General features: G+C 47.0%; 1 pseudogene; it reads left to right on the forward strand.

The window, feature by feature from the left end:
• The first annotated feature begins 1,509 nt into the window (after positions 1-1,509).
• On the forward strand, positions 1,510-7,372 carry LOC134734812 (uncharacterized; annotated as a pseudogene).
• The last annotated feature ends 8,432 nt before the right edge of the window (positions 7,373-15,804 follow it).

Below are 15,804 nucleotides of genomic sequence, written 5' to 3' on the forward strand. Positions count from 1 at the left end.
CATGAACACCTATTGTGAGGCCAGCACCATGGGGAAACTGAAAGAACCAGATATTCTACCACCATGGAGGAATGACCTCACCCTGGGTAGTAACTCTTCCCTTCTGCTCATCTACCCAAAAGGAAAAGAAAGTGCAAGTTTCCTAGTTTACGTTGAGTTTCTTGAGGGAGAAAAGGCTCTTGGTAAAACAATGCCTTATTCGTTTCATTTGGAAGTTCTTTCTGCAGAATACAGCTCAATTGTGGGTCCCCAAGAGGCCCCTGAAGAATTAAAAAAAGAAAAAAAAAAGAGATGGTGTCAGGCAAGGGCTTTAGGACGTAGAAGGTCACTTTTGGTTGTTGTCCTGTTGAGCCAACTGCTTTACTAACTGGAGCTATCGCTCACGCTGGAGGGTGAGAGAATGGGTGGGGCTGAGGCTGGGGGTTGCTCAGTAATTGACCCCAAGTGATCTTGTTTGAGGAAAACTCCTGCGATCTCCCATCAGAATATTTTGAAAGTGGAAGAGTCTGCTGTTGGGAAGGGAGAAGAGTGGGAGGAGGAAATAAGCAACAGGCAGCTTCCTTTCTTGACAGATGGAAAACAAAGGGCCTGTCCACAGCTCGGCGAACTGCTCCGTGGACCTCCCAGCGGGGCTGCTTTCTGAAGTGATGGTCTCCTCGATCCTTAGCCAGCCTGGTGGAGCTAGCTACTGACGTTGGAAAGGAGTTGGAGGATGGAGGTTTGTGGCCTGCGAATGAGAGAGGTGTGGGGGAGGGGGAAGAGAAAAGCAAGCGGGCTGAGGAAAAATGTAAGGGAGGGAGGTGGTTCTTCAATGAAACCTCTGGCCTCTTTTAAACCATAAAAGGTCTGGCTGGTTTGATTCCAGTCCATAAAATAGCTCAGTAGGATCTTGGGGATTATTTAGCTCAAACCCCTGAGAGGTGAGGAAACTGAGGCCCAGAGGTCCCACTTGCCTTTGGTCATGGGGTGAGTATGTAGCCCAGCAGGGTCCCAGCTCCTGTGAGCTGCGATTCATGGTGTTATCTTTGCTGGGGAGGCCTGAAGTTCCCTTAGCTTGTCCCTATGAAACAGAGGAAGAGCCCACGAGGAACGCATTCATCTCAGAGTTAGGTGACCTTGGCTTTGGGATCTAGTTGCCCATTTCTTCCACTTTCCTTGCCAACATCTTTCCTAAGCTGACAGACAGCCTTGCTGCCAGACAGGTGGCCTGTCGTGTGAGCAGGAAGGGGAGTTCAAGGCAAGCAAGGCCCACTGTGAACCCCCTGCTAGAAGTGCTCTCCCCTTCCTTCTTTTGGAGGTGGCAGTTACTGGGCAGCATGACCCTGAGGAGGAGATAAGCTGCCTCTGATAGGAAGGTTTTATCTTTGAGGTTATTGCGAATGTGCCTGACTTCTTCATCTGGTTCTGTCCGGATCTGAACTGGTAGCCAGATAAACTGTTGGCGGCCCCATTTCATGTATTTATCAAGTCTAAACAATTGTCAGGAGGCAATTATCCCCCAGGAAGCCAATGGCAGATAAACAGTGTCCCGCAGTCTGGTTCCAGCCATGGAATCCGTAAGTTGTCCCTCGTTGCCCTGTGCAGATTTTCTCCTCTGTCCCTGCTGCCCTAAATTTTAAAGGAGGTTTGATGTTCCAACACGTTTGTTTTGGTGTTCTTTGCCCATAGCCCCAAATAAAATCTAATGGTTTTTATAGGTGGATAAATCCTTTTTAAAGGCGCTTTTGTTATCACCACGGGGTTTGTGAGCACTAAAACTGGGTTTTAAGGGATCAGTGAAACCTTAGAATCATGGTTTGCTGTATCTGGACCACTTGGTACAGCCCCTTCAAGCGGTAGATGAAGAGGCCAAAGCACGAAGGGATTTGATGGCTTGTGAAGGGAACGTGCTCTTCAGAGTTGGGCAGACGTGCAGCTGAAGCTTGGTCTGGACACTGATCTGCTGCCCCGCCTTGGGTAAACTCCTGGAGCCCCTATTTCCTTATTGATTACATGGAGATACCAATCCAGACTGCACAGCATTGTGAGAGGTAGTAAAACTGTTTCCCTCTGGTCAAGGTCAAACAGACAACTGGGGGGCAGAGCTAATGCCAGAACCTTAGTATCCTGGCTCCCAGGTCTTTATCCTTTCCATTATTCTGCAGGAGGTCTTCAGGCTACTGTTAAATAAAAAGTAAAGCTTCTACTTTGTTCCACCCCAAATTCTAGTTCAGTGTTTCCCAGACAGAGCACCTCCAGCGGGTCTGAGGCTCAGTTCTATGTGGAGACTCATGTTTATACGATGACAGCATCTATATTTTTTCTGGATGAACTAATAATTGACTTGCCATTGTATTTAGGAAAAACCAGACATCACCTCATAGACGTCTCATTGAAAGGGACCGTCAGTTATTCCATTTATTCTGGCAAATTTTCTTTTTAGCTTTGGTTGCAGCAGGAAGAGAGAGACGTCTGGGGGGCTTTTTGCCTGGTGGAAGGGCATCACTGGTCCATTGCCGGGGACCCCTGGGATGACGCATACCAAGGTCCCAGCCTGAGTCTGAGGTCCCAGGGCTGGTCGCAGGCCGTCCTTGCAGCCCTCGCCAGAGCGTTGTCTGCACCTCGGACACTAGGTGGCGCCACAGGAACATCCTCGCGGCCCGAGGCGCGGTCGCAGCGGGGGAGCACTCGCCGCGGTGCTGTGGAATTCTCCGGTTTTTCACGCCAAGGTCAGGCGTCCTGCTGGCGCCCTCTCGCCACCCTGCCGTCCCGTCGGAAGCCCGGCTCCTCGCGGGGGAAGGCCGGGTGCTGGCCCGCCGGGACCTGGGACTTGTGCCCCCTGGAGTGTCGGGCGTCTCCAGTGCTGCGCGTTCTACACCACAGGGCCAGGCTGTTTGCTCCCCATTGGTCGCTGCCCTCAGCACCCTGTTGTTATTAAGGACTCATTTGCTTGGAGCGGCATCATTACAAGGGTGTGGGGTACTACATATACTCCCTATTTTTCTATTTTCGAAAGGCTGCAGGCGCGATGCACAGTGCGCTTGTACGGTGGGGCCTAGTGCTAGCCCGAGGAGCGGGCGGGGACCGGGCAGGGGCGGTGGGCGCCGGCCTCGTCTCGGTGCTGCTCCGGGCGTCAGGCTGTCCCGGCGCGGCGGCCTCGGGAGGCTCTGCGGTCCTTCACCCCTGGAGGCGGGCTGGGGGGCGGGTGCGGGGCGCTTCCCCTCCTCAGGGCCCTCAAACCGTAAGGGGGTTTCCGCTTCCCAGTTGATGGTCGCCCTCTCCCATCCCCGGCTGCATCTCCATTTACCCGTCGCCCATTTCCTCTGCCCATCCAGGCTCCTTGGCTCCACTGGGGTCTCCGTTCCCTTCTCCCGGGTCCCCCCTCCAGGTCGCGGCTCCTTTGTCCAGGACTCCCCAGGGGCTTGACCCCAGGGCGCTGGTTTAGGCCGGATCTGGGGTTCCTCGTCACTCCCGGGCTTCTTCCACTTCCGGATTCTGGAGAACCGGGAATCAAGCCTGCGCGTTCCTCTTCTTCCTCCTTCGTGCTGAAAGCACACTTCAGGCACGCTTCCTGTCTGCCAGGGCATCAGTTCTGAAAGTGAGCTGAGAACAAGGAGTTTCTTTTTCTTCCCCAGAAGTTGCCTTTTGTAAGGGCTATGTCTGCGCCAGGGCTTGATACGTGTTGCTACTCCTGGGAGGGTGAGACTGGGAAGCTGATGGAAATGTCAGCATTAGCTTTAATGGTGAGGCCAAAGGGAGGATGGACCCAGCATCAAGTCTGGGTAGACGAGAACGGGAGAGAGAGGACCAGAACCAGGGGCCCCCTGTTCACTGCCTTGGGGTGTCTGAATCCTGCCTTTGCTGTTTGTGAGCTCTAGGACTATGGGTAAGTTGGTTAACTTTTTGAGCCTCAGTTTCCTGTTCTGTCAAGTGGGAATACAACTCCCTAGCTCAGAGTTGTGGTGAGGATTATGAACTGTTGTGCGTCTACAGTGTCCTCCTGGCAAGTGAAAAGGCTCAGTAAAGGGTAACTGTTACCATGGTCCAGTCTAAACTTCCGTGCTAGCCTTTCACCAAATTGATCTTACAGAAATCAAAAGGTTCCTGCTTTTCCCACCTTGTTTGGAATTAGGAAAAACTTCCCCCGCACTATTAGTGTTTTATAGGCCTCTTCTCTCCAAGACAGAAAGGAAGAGAGGGTAACGGGACTTATTTTCTTCTCCCAGGACTCTTGAAGAAGGATTCAGGATGTGGCTGTGCCACTGGGGATAAACGGTGTAACACTGGGGCAGGTCAGTTTCCTTGTTGGTACAATGGGACTCTTACACAGGCCCGTTTCTTTTCAGCACCAGATACTGCTACACCATCTCATTGGCATGGACCTATATGTGGCAGCAAGTCCATCTCATCGCTTTTGGTGAAAGTCAGTCCAGTTTGTAAAGATTCTCATTGTGAGAATGGCTAAACCATCCCTTTGACTAAAAACCAAACCAGGTATTCCTTTACCTATCAATACCTCCTGCTGCTAAAAAGCAGCAGCTAAAAAGCCGCAGGAGGTATTGATAAGGGAAGTCCTATCTAAATTCCTGGTTTAGAGAATGACTATCCTCATTTTATGAGTTAAACATTACCCCCATTAACACCTCTGAAAAACCCTCCCAACATGTTTATCTCATTGATATCACGGGGTTGGCAGGTCACTGTAGACGAGGAACTGGGATACCAAAAGGAGAAACTCTGGCCACCCTTGCACCCTGTTCCCGGTCCTGGTCCAGCATCACCCACAGATGGTAAGGAGCTCTAGAGACCTCACCAGCCCCTGGGATTGGTCACCTCTCCTCTGTGGCCAGAGATTCCTGCTGGGATCCTTTGAGGGCAAGCAGACCCTTCTTCCAGCTTGGACTGTGAACTCCACTGCAGCCGTAAGGACCGCCTGTGACAGTGAGCCGGAGATGACTGGGCTCTGTGCTCCCTCCCGGCCCTCCAATCCTTGGCCTGCCACAGAGAACTGAGCTCTTTTATTAGCACCATGAATGTGACTGATACAGCTAGCCATTCCCTCGTGCGAATGACTCAGTTTATTAATGCTCTGCTAAAGATGGCTTCTTTGCTTGCCAGCAGCCTTAAACAGTATTTCATTAAAACTGGCTTAATTATTTTGAGAAGACGGCCCAATTAAAAGCTATACACTCCCTCCAAGTGACTGCTTATACATAGAGCTGTATATATAATACATATTTGTAAGTGTGTATATATATATATGTATGTATGTGTCTATAAATATATAGGCTTAGCAATTTAATTACATGGGATAAATTGTTGGAAAAAATACCTGGGAACTGGTCCCCTTTCTGTTGCTAGATTCAGAGTAGAGGCCACCCCTCCACTCTGGGAGAGGCTGGTGTTGGTGATCTCTCAATGACTCTGCAATGGAAGTCCCAACTGCACAGAGCCCTGCCCCAGTTTCAGGAGCCAGCAGCCTTGGGAGAGGCGGATCCTGACCTCTGCTCTGCTCTTGGGATGGCCTTTCCCTTCCCAGCAGGGTTGAGATACTTGGGCCGGGAAATGTGGCAAAGTGTTTGCCAAAGCTCAGGAGAGACACAGACTTGGGGCTTTTGTTTCTGGAGCTGGCTGCCTAGCTTTCCTAATGAGCAAATATGTTCTCTTTAAGGAAACAAACAAACAAAGCAAAAACACCAATTCATCTGGATTTTATTCATTTGTTTTAAATACAAACAAACAAAAGGAGGGTGGTTATTTCTGCACCAACTATTTCAAATGCAAGTTACTCCATCGCTCGGGGTGGTTGGATGGTGCTTGTCACCATAGGACCCACAGGGCTAGTTCCAACTCTTATTCGGTAAGGCTTTTTTCTTTCCAAAATTCCCAGTGTTCCTTTAAGGCCCATTTAGCTGCGGGTTTTGTTTATTCTCCCGGCAATCAGCATTTAAAATAAGACAAACAAGCATTTTTCCCGGGTTGTGAATGCCCCCGGCCAGCCTCCACCTGCACACCTGAAGCCAGCATGTCCGATCGAATTTCTCTGTCACCCATATCCCCTTTAGAGACTTGTCCCCTTCGTATACCAGGCTGGAAATAGAGAACTTAAGCAGGGCAAATGTAATTTTAAGAATTGCTAATGATGCTAGAAATCTGCAATGCAATTAGCATCATTGGATTTGGCGCTCCTTTGAAGGCACAAAACTCCTTGTCATAGCGCAGTGGCAGCAGCGGCAAGTGCCTCCGCATGTGCCGGGCTGTCCGGGTATGCTGGCAGCCGCTTTGCACTGAGATGTGAGCAGTTGGTCAGGCTTCCTTTCTTTCTTTCTCACAGATACTGACTTCTTTGTCTCTTTTCTGGGTTGCAGAGGGATGGGTATTTTCCATTGATTATTACTTTAGCATTTGACCCTCCAGTGGAGTCACCCTGTTTTTTTTTAGAAAACTGAGACTCTCACTTTGTGAACTCACTGTGCTCTCTGGGATTTCAGTGCTGTAGTTCAACCACCAATCCCCCTGTCCTGCACTCCAGTACTTCTGATGCTATTAATTGGTTCCTCAACAATTGTGGTGGCCTTTCCATCATTGCCCACCATAGTATATGCTTTTCTTTCTCTCTCTCTCTTTTTTCTAATTTCCTTGTCTTCTTCACTCTCCATGGAGCCAGAGGTAGTACGAAGAGTTAAAAATAGGAATATAAAGAAAGCCAGAGGGAGAGAGGGAGTGAGAAAGAAAAATTTTAAAAAGGGAGGAAATGAATTATTGGATTAAAAATAAACCTTTTTTGCAGAAAAATTATTTTTGTTCTCTGGAAAAATAACATGGGCCAGGCATAAAAAGCATGTCAGCTGGCTAAAAGATTGCAAAATCCAGAAGATGATCTCGATGTGTCTGTTCAATTTAGCAAGGGTATCTACTAGGGGATCCTCTTTTAAATATGGAGGCCCAAATCAGAAGCTTATAGAGGGGAGCTGCTCTTCCAAGATTCCAGATGTGTCTGTGAGACAACACGTTATGGGGCAAATTGATTTCACCCTTGGGAAACCAGGGAGATTTTCAAAGTTATGTCTGCAAAGCCAGCTAATGCAATTCCCCATTAGTGCATTAAAGTGTGCCCTTATTAATTCAAACATAAAGGCAACAAAATAAGCTGTTAAATTTAAAATATAATACATATATAATGAGAATGTGTGAAAGCCTTATTCAAATGAAAATACAGGAGTGTTTGAACTACTGAGGTATCTTTTGTATTGAATTATGAGCATATGTAATAGATTTAATTATTAATTTTCCCATTGTTCTATGCACACAGACAGGGTTCAAGGCACAGTCATTCTCTGGCTTTCATAGATCTAATTTGTATAATTATTGCCTGAATAAAAAATTGCTCCAATTCCTAGCTCTCTTTCTTTCTTTCCCCCTTCTAAATACTATTTCAATGCTGCATTCCAAAAGGGGAACACCTGCCACTTCTTCAAAGTCAGCTGATCATTTGGAATGATGGACGGCGCTGCTGCCGATGACGTCCCCTTTCAAGTCTCTTTGTCTAAGTGAATTATCGTGCATCCTTTTAATTTTATTGAACAAATTACATTTGTCAAGGTCTATCTTTGTAAATAAATGATAACTAGAGACACATGGATGTGTATTTCTGCTGTTCAAGGGCTCTTGTTCCATTTCTGGAAGCCAGATGAACATGGAACAAAGGAGAAACTTTCCTCTAAAAGCAATTATCTTTCTGCATTCCCATCAGTATAATTATATTGCAGGGAATTTTAAGAAGCTGTAGAAGTAGAATTGAATGCTTAAAACTGTGTTTGCTGAATTGCTATGCAAAAGTTGAACAGGCTGTATTGCATCACACAAAATAGTCTAACTCTCTCCTGGCCACATTTCTGTAAGTTTAGAATGCGCCTGAAGGGTGGAGATGGCGTGGGGGAGGCGGTGGGGATGGGGATGAGGTAGATCGCATTTAGGGTTTCCTGTGTTTCTTGAATGGAATATTTAATGACATTTCTGAAACCTGAGGACTGTTAGCAATGTAACTGGGAATGTGTCTAATAAAGCCACCCATTCCAGTCTAGTTGGAAAGCTTCTGATTTGCAGATTGCTCTCTGTCTGAAACAATCCTGCTAGTTTCCTAACTAATCCATGAATGGTGGTGGGATGAAGAGGGGACCGTTCACGAAATGATGGCAGCAGCAATTACACTGCCCCCAAAACAAGCCAGCAGCTGGCTTCCAGAGATATTGAATGTGGTTTGTGTGGCTACTGTGTCAATACTGCACATCAACCAGGATCATTCCTTTCTCATTGGCTCCCCCACAATTTAGTGAAGTAAACTGTTGCTGTGAGGTAAGTTGTATCGTCTGATCACTGACAGCTCAATAGCCTCATTCCTGCCCTTTCCCAATTGTTAACAAACTCCCTGATGAACATTCAGGAGGAAAATAAAGCACCAGTGAAAATTGGCAACAGAGAATGCCAGAATCATGGGTTAGTTTAGTATGGCTGGTAGGTTTTGAGTTACTGGACAATTGATGGGATAATATTATAGTCTAGAGACCTTGAAGAAAGGAAACCTACAAGCAAGGATGACCTTGTATCTTCTCAGAGAAGTGAGTGAAAGGGTGAATCAGGAGCCTGGAGATAACTCCCGATTCACAGAGACTGCATGGAACAGTGGGATGAGCCTGGGCTTGGGTTGGGATGCAGACAGCCCCTGGCCCCTGCATTCAGTGTCCGCAGTGGTAAGATGAGGGATCTGGACCAGATGATTGAATAGCCTATCTTTAGATTCCGGGTCTAAGGTCATGAAACCCATTGTATGGGGCATTGATCGCCATAGAAAAGTGGGGGAGGGAAGGTCCATGTACTAGGATTGCATTGTTAAAGCTTTATGAATGTGTTGAAGGGGAAAAATGATTTTTTCTCTTAAGAAAAATGAGTCCAGTGCTTTTGATCTCTAATTCTGTGGCTGAGGTTTGGTGATAAGCAAGAACGGAAACCCACAGGATCATTGCAGGTGACATGATCAGAAAGTGGTAGGCCTATAAAATAGGTTTAAAATGGTGCCTTGGCCATCTTGGTGATTGAAAAGACTCCTCTCTTAGGAGAAAGTGGCCAGTGGGACTGATTTGTTTGATTCAGATCATCTCACTAAGCAGGCAATGAAGGGAATGTGCAGAGAGAACTAGCATGTCCAGCTTAGTGTTGAATGCAGTGCTCCCTGAAAGTGTCAGACCCTCTGCTGGTGCTAGGAATAGAAGGTCATATGGTCCCTGTCATTAGGATCATGTTGCATACATATGACAGTGAAGCCAGGTAGGAACATCTGTGATTCTAGGACACAGTGATCGGGGCCATGACATAGTTCTCCTGGGAGGGAGCCTGGTGGGGGCTGAGGTAGTCAGGGAAGGCCATGGAAGGAAGTGAGGCTTGAGTAGACACAGTCAGATAAAGGTAGGGGTAGACAATGGTAACAGAGGGAAGAATACATGATGAGCAGTGACATAAAGCAGCAAGACATGTTCAAAAAGCTGCTAATGCTTCAAGATGGCCAAGGCGGAGGGTGAGTGTGGGTGAGCAGAAGGGGATGGGGCTGAGGAAATCAGCACGTGCCAGACAAGGGGGCCTAGCCAGGAGGCTCCAACTTTCTGCTCTGAGTTACAGGAAAGGGGAAAGCACTGAAGGAGTGTCACAGGTAAGCAGTGTGTCAGGGTCAGAATTTAGAAGGGTCATGTTGACAGCCAGGACTGGATCCTGGGGTCCCTGTGCAAAATGAAAATGTGGGGCCATTTATTCAAAAACCAGAAAAAAAGGTGCTTTTAAAGGCATTAAAATACAGAGCATTTCCCTTCATTCTGCAGTCTCTAAATCTGTCATGGCATTTTTTTATCCTCTTTAATGTCACATCCCTCCGGTCCTCAGGGCAGGACACTTGTGGGACAAGTACAGACTTTCACGGGAGCTGGAGCCCTCCCTAAGACTTGGGACACATGTGGTCCACCGGCAGCTGGCTCCTCCTCTCCATAGCCATGGGACTGATGTGTCATGCTTCAGCTAGGGGTAGGAAGATGCAGCCAGGTGTTTCTCCTTCCCGGAGGCCTGGTGCTCTCACCCTTGGTAAGCAGGTAACCCCCAAGGGTATTGCAACTTTCCTGTCAAGATGTACTGGGCATCTTGGTTAAGGTTGAGCCTGAGGCTTCCTGTACCAAGTTGCCTGCTAAGTGCATGGTAGCACTGACAGCCTGGGGTGAGGATGGCCACTGCCACACCCCCTTGCAAGATACTGTGAAGCACGCTCACCAACCCTGCCCCTCTCCACCCTGCGCCCAACCCTCCACTGAAGTGGAGTGGACAGTGTCACTGGGACAGGTTGTGGGGGAGGCTGGGCAAGGCCTAGGGTGCCAGGGGCAGGGAAACGGGTAGCTGAGAACCTGTCCTGGGAGGCAGGGAGGTGGTAAGAGGTGCTGCACGTGAGAGCCAAGACCTTAAGCCCCAAGCCCATGTTCATGTGCCATGGACTTCACTTCCAAAACGGTAAATCATTAAGAATTTCAAGATGGCAACCAGAGAGCATTTGCCTTCAAGCATGGGCCCTTCTGAGCATGGATCCCTGTGCTTTGTGACTACAGGAATCACTCACCCTTCATGAAGCCCATTGGCAGCAAGGCGACTGTAGCAGAGCTAGGCTTAAGGCAGGGAATCCACCAGGAAGGGGCTGGAGCTATCTGGTGATGAGTGCTGAGAACCACAGTGAAGATACTGGTGGTGAGAATGGAGAGGAAGCAATGAAGGGAGATATTAGGAGGTAGAAGCTGTAGGATTAAGAGGCAAACAGGACGTAGCGGGGGTGAGTGAGGCCGTGGGATATAGGGTCACTTACAGGGTTCTCATATGGGTAACTGGTACTTCATGAAATACTTTTACATAAATTTTATCACTTAATCTGCAAAACATATTATTGTTACTTCCATCTTATTGGGGTGAAATAGTTGAAAGAAGTGAGGTAAGTCACTCAAACTCCTCTGGTCAGAAGACTTGGGATCAGCCCAAGGCATCTGAGTTTGATGGCACATTCAATCTACCATGACTCCTCTGCTGCTCTGGATGAGTCTGCCTTGTTTGTTTGTTCATTCACTTATTTATTCATTGCTTCACTCAACAAGTACTTATGAGGGGAGCACAAGGTGCTGGGCGTTCGTCTAGGTGCTGGAGGTCCATTGCTGCACTAGTCAGGCAAGGCTTCCGCTCTCATGGAGTGCACATTCTAGCAGGGCCCAGGTGCCAGATTTAATCAGAAGTTTCGCTTGGGCTTTAAGGGCCAGTGGAAGCCATTATTTATTTATATTTTCTGTTTCTTGTCCCAGTTTCTAATGAATTAGAGTTTGATTAGCTTCAACAGAGCGCTATGACTAGAGGGAGAATAATAAAGTGTCCTTTCATCCACCCCTATCCAAAAGCTGTGTGTAATTAGAGGAATCAAACCCTGTACTCTTCATCTCCACCTGGGTTGGCAGAGGTCAGTTTATTCTGTAGATACGTAATTATGTTGTTTTGCTCTTTCATTTAAAAAATGTATTATCTCTTTCAATGAATCTTATAAATCTCAGGCTAGGAGACTGGATACCCCGATAAAGAATAAATTTCGAGATGTTACATTGTTGTCGTGCCAACAGCAATGGTTCTGAATGCTGATCAGATGACTCAACTGTACAGGTCAGAAAGGCATTTACCGGCAACTCAGCCCCTCCCAATGGCTTACACCATAGAAGACCATCAGTAATGCATGTGTTGAATGGTGTTAGGATGAAACAGTTTTCTTCCTTGGTGCACAGCCCCAAGGAACTAGAATGGCTGCCAGATGGCTCCGGGTGCTAGGGCATGAGCATTCATTGTGTGAAGGAAGTTTGGAGACTGAAATCCTTTTAAAGGCAATGTTTCACTTGATAGGAAACAACATTATAATAAGACTAATCAAGACCACTGAGTTAGTAGTCATGGAGAACTAAAATCATTATTCTTGGAGCACAAATTCCTGCACCTGATGATACCTCTGTGGCCTGTCATGTGTCAGACAGTCTGTAGGAATGTAACATGAAAACCTGTAATACCGGAGGTGTAGAGCACACTCCAGTTTATTCACTCTGGAATGTCTGGGGATGGCCCTTGGCTTCTGAGCTGATGGCCAAGAGTCGGTGGAAGAATAAGTGGAGGAGTTGGTCTTAGAAGGTCTGCTCTACAGTAGGCCTGGGGAGAGTGGTGGATCGAGAGGAAGATTCAAACCAAGTGCGTTGAGGGATCTGAAGACCATACCCATACCAATCAGTACTCCCCTGGCCCAGTGTCGTCATCCTGGGCCCCATGTGACTGCCCATCGCATACAGTTGGCCTTATTGTATGTCTGCTCTGTGTGGCATGACTCCTTCGAATGGCGTTCCTTTTCCCGCCCCGTGGCATTGCTCTGCTCTCGCAGTCTCTCTCCATAGTAACAGAAGCTTCCACTGAGTTAACACCTCAACCTATTAAGCTTAAGTGCTTTTCAAAACATTTTATTATTGGCTGAGTGTTTGTGAAGCAGTTTACCTTGGACTCCGACTGGCTTCAAGAGGTTTGAGCCTGTCTTGTATTCCAGGGAAGCGGCGTTGCAAACCCAGCACATCCCAGCACCCAGCTTTCCACCCTTTCTTTACCTCTCTCACCAAATGGCATGAGGCCATTCATGGACAGGCCACGATGAATTTTGATTTCAGTCTTTGTGTCATTACTTAGCTAATTTAAAGATGGATATCAGCCCTTAAAATTAAAAATTGTATGTTACATGAAAGGACTCCACCCACCCAGGGTCAGGCAATGAGCATATGATTAGACAAATGAGGGACTGGTGCTTTCCATGTTCCTCTGTTGAGTGAGGATCCCAGTGGACCATGTCCTGGGTCTTTTCTGGGACACTTCCTGGTGTCACGTTCCCTAACTTCTGTGGGCTGCCAGGCACAATTGTCAGCATTCATGTTGCAAGCCTGATGCCATAGTGTGGCTACTTCAAGGAAATAGTATTCATAATACTGACCTCTTCTTAAAATTATTTAAATAGGAACCCCAGTGCTTCAGGTAAGAGCCATGAATCTTGAGCAAATTTGACTCATAGGGTACCTTCAGAGAACCATTTTAGCTGGTATGTGTATGTAAGGTGGGGCAGGGGTAGGGTTGGGTATTAAACATCAAAAGGTCATGCTATGTAATACATGCAATATATAAAGTACTGATTCAATAGAACCATGGCAGGTGCTGTTGTAATTCTTTTTTCTGCATATATGCAGAATTTGCAATATAAAAATTAATGCATGTTATAAACTTGAGGTAGCTTCAGCAAATAGGATAAAGAACTCCATGATAACAAATCACAGTGCATATTCACAGCTGGTGAGATAAATTCCATTCATGAGGAGATTTTGATTTCAACCCCTTATAAGAGAATTGTAAGATAGTGGCAGCATCTAATCTTGAGGTAGGTAGATAGTGGTGAGATGGCTACTCATGAATAATTTTAAAATCAATCATCTGTGGCTAAATGTAGTGACTTCAAATCGCTTCACAGCTTTGGGCTGTGGAGGGGAAAAGCCATTGTGGTGAAATAGAGTAAGAAACAGGAGATGCAAAGCTTTCCTCATTTCTTGCTTCAATTTGATTCCTGTTCTTTAATTGCTCTGGGACTTAAGATTCCTTTTCCTGAAGCTACAATGTGTTCTACATCTTCTCAGAGCTGGGTCCTGCTGCCCTCCTCACACAGTGGGTGAAGCTGCTCCCCTGCTTCCAGCTGCTGGTGGCTCAGCAACTTGGGGGAAGCCCAGTTTGCTACCTTTCTGGACATCCTAGGGGACCTGCAGTTCAGCCACAGCGAGGCCCAGGGAGGGGACAGCTGGTGTCCTGGCAGCTGGGCTTCTGCACTGCCCATGACTTTGAAGACACAGTATCAAAGAACAGAATGGTGTCTTAGGTTTCTGGAGGGTCCTTGAACTAAAATGTGATGAGAGAATCTGTGTCAGGAGAAGATGGCAAGGAGGGAAGAGTGGTCTTCTGGCCACACCAGGACTCAGGGGTGGTGCTGGGCCACAGATGTGTGCCCACCTCATTGGAGTGCAGGGCTTGTGGTGGGAGCTGGCAGGCACAGCAGCATTTACACTGTACAAAGTAGACACTCTTCTGCAAACCTTCCTCCCATAACTCCCTGCCCTCAAGTGTGGCCTAAACTTCCTGAACCTAAAACATTCCAACAGTATATTGATGACAGCTAAATTGTCATAACACAACAACATGGTTATATTGAATGCTGCCTTTTAGCCATCCATGATGTCTCTGTATTGGTGACAAAACATTTTCCTACAACCACACATCTGTTTTCACTCTCAGGTCTTTGTATCATATCCTTATTCACAATTCATGATGACGATGACGATGATGGTTAGGGTGATGATAATGATAGTAGCTAATGCTATGTAATGTTAGGCACTATGCACATTTCATATGTTAACTCATTTAATCTCTATAAGACCCACCTGAGGTAGGTACTATTATTATTTCTATTGAAGTCACATAAGGTCACATTTTGGTAAGTGGTAGAACCAGGTTTCAAATCCATGCACTCTGGCTTTGCTGTCTGTGCTCTTAACCACTTTGCAATGGTGCCTCTCATTTCCTCTATTCTTAAATAAAGAGGAGAGCAACTCAGAACAATTACCTACAGTATTCGAAGGTTAGAAAATTTTCTGTTAGTTACAGCAACCAATCCACATAGCCGAGGGAATTAGCTTTGCATTTTTGCATTCTTGCATGGGGGCCTTCAGAAATTTATTGATTACCTACCACCTGCCAGACCACCATGCTGGGAGTAAGACCAAGGCAGACATGGTCCCTGACCTCATAGAGCTTCCACTCATTCTGGAAAGTTAACAAATTAAACAGGCATCACAGTGATGTGTGATGAGGATTATGCTAGATGAAAGTATAGAATAACAACAGCTAATATTTACTGAGGATTTTGCTATGTATTGTGTGATGGTTAATATTAGGTGTCAACTTTACTGGATTGAGAGATGCCTAGATAGCTGGTGAAGTCTTGGTTCTGGGTGTGTCTGTGAGGGTGTTGCCAGAGGATATTGACAGTTGAGTCAGTGGACTGGGAGAGGAAGACCCACCCTCGTGGGTGGGCACCATGCAATCGGCTGCCAGCTCAGCTGGAACAAAGCAGGAGGAAGAAGGATAAGCTGGCTTGCGGAGGCTTCTGGCATTCCTCTTTCTCTTGTGCTGGATGCGTCTGTCTGTTCCTCCTGCCCTTGGACATCAGACTCCAGGTTCTTCAGCCTTTGGACCCTTGGGCATACACTAGTGGTTTGCCAAGGGTTCTCAGGCCTTTGACCACAGACTGAAGGCTGCACTGTCGGCTTCCCTACTTTTGAGGCAGACTGAGCCATTACTGGCTTCTTTCTTCCTCTGCTTGCAGACAGCCTATCGTGGGACTTTGCCTTGTGACCGTGTGAGCTAATTCTCCTCAATAAGCTCCCTTTCATATACACATGCATCCTATTAGTTCTGTCCCTCTGGAGAACCCTAACACATATTGCTAGGCACTATTCTCAGTGCTTTTAATGGACTCATTCATTTAATCCTGATGGCTACCCCATGAGGTAGGTGCTATTTTATTCCCACTTTACAGATGAAGAAATGGAGGCACATCAGGGTTATAGAAATGCTGAGTGACACAGCTGTTTAACGGTGGAGCCAGCAGAACACATCCAGGAGGGTTAGCTTTGCCTGGGAGTTTGG

This window comes from Symphalangus syndactylus, chromosome 12 (assembly GCF_028878055.3).
Source record: "Symphalangus syndactylus isolate Jambi chromosome 12, NHGRI_mSymSyn1-v2.1_pri, whole genome shotgun sequence".
NCBI classification, from domain to species: domain Eukaryota; kingdom Metazoa; phylum Chordata; class Mammalia; order Primates; family Hylobatidae; genus Symphalangus; species Symphalangus syndactylus.